Genomic DNA, 7,230 nt, shown 5'->3' on the forward strand with positions numbered 1-7,230 from the left:
AACTCACAGAATGGAAGAAACTTTGCAAATAATATATCTAATAAAGGGTTAATATTCAGAATATATTAAAAAAAACTCCTACAACTCAACAACAAAAAGCATACAGAAAACGGGCAAAGGACTTCGATAGACATTTCTCCAAAGAAAATATACAAACAACCAATAAGTACATGAAAAGATATTCAACATTATAAATCATTAGGGAAATGCAAACCAAAATCACATGTAATATCAGCTCACACCAATGAGGATGATTACTATAAAAAAAAATACCGAGAAAATAATACTTGTTGCAAGGATATGGAGACATTGAAATCCTTGTGCACCATTGGCGGATACCATGAATTCACAGAATTACCATGTGATCTAAATTTTCCACTTCTGGATGTATACCTATAAGAATTAAAAGCGGGGTGCTCGCTTGGGCAGCACATATACTAAAATTGGAACGATACAGAGAAGATTAGCATGGCCCCTGCGCAAGGATGACACGCAAATTCGTGAAGCGTTCCATATTTTTTTATGCACAAACAATGAATCATGGAACACTACATCTAAAACTAATGATGTAATGTATGGGGATTAACATAAGAATTAAAAAAAAAAGAATTAAAAGCAGGATCTAGACATAGCATTATTCACAATAGCCAAATGTGGAAGCAACACAATTATACATTGTTGGATGAGTGGTTAAACAAATTGTAGGATTTATATATATAATGGAATATTATTCAGTCTGAAGAAGGAAGAAAATTCTGACATATGCTACATGGATGAATTTTAGGGACATTTTGCTAACTTAAAAACATAGAGACAGAAAATAGAATGGTGGTACCAGGGGCTGGTGGGAGGGGAGAATGGGGCATCATAGTTTAATAGGTATAGAGTTTCCATTTTATAAGATGAAATGATTTATGGAGATGGACGGTGGTGATGGTTGCATAACATGATAAATGTATTAAATACCACTGAACTATATGTATATTTAAATGGTTAAAATGCCAAATTTTATGTGTATTTATCAGAATAAAAGAATTGGAAAAAGCTAGGAACAAAATGAAGTTGAGTTGATATATTGAAAAATCCTGGAACTTCTACTAAATACACATATATCTTTTAAGGATTTTATTAGTGCTTTGATGTAGGTAATATTATTTAATTTTATACAGGAGCAATTTGAAGCTTCAAGTACTAAAGTGACTATTGAGAAAAGTAAGTAAAAAGATTCTGCTCTCTTAACCACTATGCTTACTTGTGTTTTATATGGGTGATTTTTTATTTATTAGGGATTTTTATTGGCTTTAACTATAGACTGATATACACACACACACACACACATATAAAATGAGGTCTTGTACTTACTAAGGAAGTTTTAAATTACGTAAAACTAGAAATAATAACATTCACAGCAATGGAACATCAATTCCTATTTTGTAAACATCTGTGTGCATTTGAAATATTAGCTTGGATACTGTTTTTTGTATTTTGGAAAATAACAATGAACTGGTATTTCTCCAATGAGTACAATCACAGTGGTGAATTGACTTGAAAAATATGCCTTATGTGAAAGATAAAAGGTAATTGAGCCCAAACAAAAGAAATGTTAACATGATCATAGTTCAAGATCTCAATGACTGCAATATAGAACGATGTCATATTTCTTCTGGGTAGCTTCAGGGATAAGGATTAGGGTTTGGAGAGGAAAACTTAAGTATTAAAATGCATCCCTACTGACACTGTAAAGTGGAAAGATAAGTCTCCTTAAAAGTCATCTCATCTGAATGGTGTTTGCAGTCACTGGATGACATTGTAGAGGATATCCCAATATTGAGCTTATTTTCATCAATAATGTTTAAGATCCCATTTTCACACACTAAGATAAAAACAAAAGAACAAGGTACTTCCTTAATCAAATGTAGATGCATATATAATTATACATGAGGAGGTAGTATTGTGTGACACATGAGATATATGACAATAGCCAAATTTACTGAATGGTTATTGCTTATCAAGGATTCAGGCAGGCATCATATCCACCGATCCCTACAGCTACTTTATGAGATAGTTACTATCATTATCTTTCTTTCTCAGTGGGGAGAATGAGGCCAAGAAAAGTGATAAATTTCCCAAGGATACACAGCTATTAAGTGGTAGTAATACTCTAGAAAGATGAGGGGTGAGCCCGAAAAGTTCACTAAATGCAGATGTTTTTTGTCTTTAAAGGTGGAGATATAAACTTTGGCTCCTTTTTTGTAAATATCAGTCCATTGGGGCATTTTGAGTAAGATGCAGACATGATAAAAATAAGACTTTAAAATGATGATACATATTATTATTTTTCACATTTTCACACACTGGTGGTATTCAGGAAATACTGCAAGTGGTGTTGGGGATACTGGACATTGGAAAAGTCCATGCATGAGGCATTCGGGCCCCAGAGAATCGGATGGCAGCGAGAATAGAAAGGAATGGAAAGAATTCTCAAAAATCAGGGAAGGTAGTAGAAAGAGTAAAAATGCCTCAGATCACAACTCTTGGAGGGCTGTTTTTTCTGCTATTTATCTTCAAGAGTCAAGGAATCTTAGGGTTGGAAAATTCCTAAGATTTACTGCCAAGATTGGGATCATCTCTATAATACTGTCCCACTCAGTTGGGTCATCAAATGGTCACCATTTCTCTAGTCTACCCATTTGTGAGGAAGAGACAGCCAGTTCTCCATAAAATTCATTTCCCCTTCTTCCATTGAAATACCCTTCTGACCATACAGATGGCTCTTCAGGTAGTTGACCCTTCCAAGCTTCCTCTGTAGTCAATAAAGCCATCAGCCATGCTATTTGTCATGGAAAGTGAGTTGACGTTCAGAGGGAGTAGCTCCACCTGCTCAACTGGAATGCTCACCTGGGAAGGATATGTGAGACAAAGATAAACTTTCTTAGCGCTCTGCACTAGTGTCAGCTCTCTTTGTTTCATTAACCTGGCTTCAGCCAAATTAATATGCCATCTTCTTTTAATACAGAAACATAGCCTTTCTCCGGATGGCAAAGGGCATGAAGCTCCCTCAACAAAATAAGGAATATAGGTATGTATATAACTGGTCGACAGGGAGAACGTTATTTGTAACATATTTTATTTAGTTATGTTGCCTCTTTGGAAAAATTCTGTTTAAATAGCCCTTCCCAGTATTGAGTCAAGTAAGGAAGACACACTCATAGATGTGATGAGTGTAAACATGTCATGTGTGCTCTTTGGGAATCTCAGATTCCTTTGCTGTGGACTTCTCAGAATCTGTATTGACACGCATTGAGAATCCTGAGAAAGAATATTGTAGGGTGTTGCTCACATTTGTTGATCTTGGCACTAATTCTCTTTTCTCCTGGAGTTTCCTGAGGGAATGATGTTCCATATTCAAGAGCAGTGCTTCTAACTACCAGTCACTCAGGTCAGATTCTTACTTCATTCTCTTCCTTCCTCTGCCTTCCTATAAATAGGGGGACTGTAAATACTGGTTGTCCCAGGAAAAAATCTCATTTTAATCTGTTTTCCCCTTGTGGAATTATTAAGAATATCTCTTTCACTCTAATCAAGAGCTCAGTTTGGGATGACAAATTATATGGTCTAGTTTACCTCTAGGCAGTTACTATCTATGCTGACATCTCTCTTTCCTCCCTTTCTTCCTTGCTCCTTACTCTCTTGGTAAATAAGTTAGTTCAATGGGGTGGCACTCACTAATGCTAGGTCCAATCTACTGAATCTGAAGAAGCAATGTGATATAATGTCCATATCCAAAGAAGGCCAAAACGATACATCAGTTGAAAACTTTAGTTACAATTCCATCTCATTCAGTGAGAAAAGTTGAAAATAACCACCCATATTAAACATGGAACCAGACTTGTAATTCAAGGCCTATCAGCAGCCAATAAACATTTCAAATGCCAAATGTCGATGGCCACCAGGTGAGGTATGGAAATGAGAAATCAGCGAAGTAGGAGAGTGTTGGAGCAATAGAGTAACAGCTGGGGCCAACCAAGGGATATTTCTGCAACTTTAATTAATTAATTAATTAATTAATTTTTTTTAAAGATTTTATTTATTTATTTGAGAGAGAGAGAGAATGAGAGACAGAGAGCATGAGAGGGAGGAGGATCAGAGGGAGAAGCAGACTCCCTGCCGAGCAGTGAGCCCGATGCGGGACTCGATCCCGGGACTCCAGGATCATGACCTGAGCTGAAGGCAGTCGCTTAACCAACTGAGCCACCCAGGCGCCCTATTTCTGCAACTTTATAGGGAAGAATGGACTTACTGGAATTCATTAGTGGATTCAACAAGTATGCAGTGGGCATTTATCATATTCCAGGAAGTGTGATAGGAAATGGGGCTTGAAAGCTAACTGAGACATGGCCCCGACTTCAAGAAGCTTATGGTCCAGTGGAACGAGACACATTATTACATGATGTGATAATTGTTTTAATGGAGGCATGAGGAGCTAAAGAGTTCAGGAAAGACTGTGATCAATTATTCTGATAATAAACATCATTACCACTACTGAGGTACCAAAATTATAACATGCAAAGTTTACTTACTATAGGCTAGATTTTGTGTGTGTTATTTCAGAGATTTCTTCTGATAATGGCATAATGTATGTATCCAGTATTACCCTATTCATGAGTTAGAACACTGAGTTTTAGGGCTTTAAAGTTACTTATACCAAAAGTCATAAGTACTAAGCAACTGATTTTGAAGACTTGGTGGGGGTGTGGGTCTGCAGGAAGAGGGAAGTTTGGTTAAATTGTAACTGTGAGAAGAAAAGAAAATATATTATCCACAGATACTCCTCAAGTCTGTTAGCCCCATTAATGTTAAGATTTAATGTTCTCTTTTAGACTTTTGAGCATTTCAGGGTTATTTTTCTCCTCATTAAACAATGCAAAGCAATTACATTTCTATTTTGGTACTATGGCCAGATTTATGCATATTTCACCATTGTCCCTAGCATGGTGTTGTCCAGAGCCCATGTTTATTTCATGGTGGGGGAGGGCAGGGTTGTGCTAGAGGGGGGCCAGGTGAAAGGCAAAATCTTTAAAAAAGGGAATGGCTGAGATTGCTCCTTGCTCTAGGTTCCTTGAGAAGAGAAGCAGGGCCATGAAGCTCTTGCACCTGTCTGGGTCTGTGTTCTTGTCTGGGAGCCCCTGGGAGACCTCTTACAACCCACTTCCCACTTAATTGCATGCATTCAGAGATGCCCACGAATTGTTCCAAAAGGATGAAAAATGAAACCGAAGTTTGCATAATTGAAAGAAGAACTGCATTGCAGCACATTTATTTTTAATTTTTCAGGATTCTGAGAAATGCAAAGTACAAATGAAGAACATCGTACTTAATTGAACTCAACATTTCTTTCTTTCCTTTTTTTTAAATATTTTATTTATTTGACGGAGAGAGACACAGCGAGAGAGGGAACACAAGCAGAAGTAGTGGGAGAGGGAGAAGCAGGCTTCCCACAGAGCAGGGAGCCCGATGTGGGGTTCGATCCCAGGACCCTGGGATCATGACCTGAGCCGAAGCCAGTGGCTTAATGACTGAGACAACTAGGCGCCCCTCAACATTTATTTCAATAGCATTGCAGCAAACCTAAGTCACAGCAGGGATTTGTGTATTCTGCAAAGGTAACCCACCTCCATTTGCAACTGACTTTGCTGTGAGTGATAGGCAGAGAAGGCTGGCATCCATAGCCTGTCAGATGGGAGCAATGTGCTGCTCTGACACCATGGTTAGCTGAATAACTAATCATACAGGAATCTGAAAAACAAAACAAAACAAAAACAAAAACAAAAAAACACAGTTCAGATGGCTAATGCTAACAATTGCAGAGAAACAGTTACCTACAGAGAGAAACTAATGATCATCTCAATCAAAATAATAACAATACTGATACTAACAAGAGGGGCCCATCGTCTGACATTTAAGTGTGTGTCCACTGTGCTGGTTCTCCAGAATGTTGATCATCATGCTATTAACTCAGGAGAGTCTGGTATCTCTGTTCGTGGCAGTCGCTGGTCCTAGATCTACATGTATCTAATTCCTATTATCTCATTTTATAAACTTTAGGAACTTTCTTGCCTAGAAAGAGCAATTGGGGAGATCAAGTAATTTGACTTTGTTACAAATGTTAAAAACAAACAAAAGAATTACCCCCTATTTCTTCTGAGGGGAGATGATGGATACAACACAAAAATTTTCTCCAGCTTCTATGATTTCAGTCCTAATAAAGCAGCGTAATACTTCTTGAAGCAACAGTCTCACCCGGAAACCCATCAGATGAGCATATTCTGGAACCCCACCTTAGGTCTACTTAATCAGAAACTTCAGGGCATTTCTGGATTGTGATGAGTCCTCCAGGTGATACTCACGGGTGAGAACCAGGGCTCTAGCATGATGCTTAATGGAAAAAAACTATGATAGGGTGCCTGGGTGGCTCAGTTGGTTAAGCGTCTGCCTTTGGCTCAGGTCATGATCCCAGGGTCCTGGGATCGAGTCCTGCATCGGGCTCCCTGCTCAGCGGGGAGCCTGCTTCTCCCTCTGCCTGCCGCTCCCCCTGCTTGTGCTCTCTCTCTCTGACAAATAAATAAATACAATCTTAAAAAAAAAGAAAAAACTATCGTAATCTGACACTCACTAAAATGAATGGATAGCTTTCAAAATATTACATCTATGTAAATAAAATATCTGCTGATCTGCACTTATCCTTCAGAATGAGATGCAATTTTTTATTCTCCTAAAAGAATTGAAAAACAGAGGGTGAGTGCATAAAACTTACATTGATTCAACGTCTGATATGTGCCCAAATTTGTCCTGAGGCTTTTCATTTCAGTATCTTTACTCCTTAGCCACAACCATATGAATCGATCAGCATTAATCTTATTTTAAGGACCAGGAAACCGAGTGATTTCAACTTACCCAAATGACAAAGCTAACTTCTTCCTTTTCTGAGGTCAAAACGTTATGCTTAAAGAAGTCACATGGGTAATACGAATGAATGAAATAAAAGAGTGTAAATGCGAAGTACAAATTTGTTGGAAAAGGCAGCTGATCCTCAACATTGATTTGGGGGAAAAATAGAGATTGGGGAAAACAATGTATCTTCTACAGGTAGTTGCTGTTTTCAGCTCTTTCAGGTTGTGGTCAAACATATTTTGTACCCAAGGTTGTCCAATAACCTGATTTTTTTTTTTT

At 37.9% G+C, this 7,230-nt stretch overlaps 1 non-coding gene across 1 annotated transcript; it reads left to right on the plus strand.

Moving 5' to 3' along the window:
• Window positions 1-413: 413 nt before the first annotated feature.
• Window positions 414-520, plus strand: LOC115940102 (U6 spliceosomal RNA). Its single transcript, XR_004074907.1, has one exon. It is a non-coding gene; the product is annotated as a U6 spliceosomal RNA (small nuclear RNA).
• The last annotated feature ends 6,710 nt before the right edge of the window (window positions 521-7,230 follow it).

This window comes from Leptonychotes weddellii, chromosome 9 (assembly GCF_054177405.1).
Source record: "Leptonychotes weddellii isolate Sample4059 chromosome 9, ASM5417740v2, whole genome shotgun sequence".
NCBI lineage: Eukaryota > Metazoa > Chordata > Mammalia > Carnivora > Phocidae > Leptonychotes > Leptonychotes weddellii.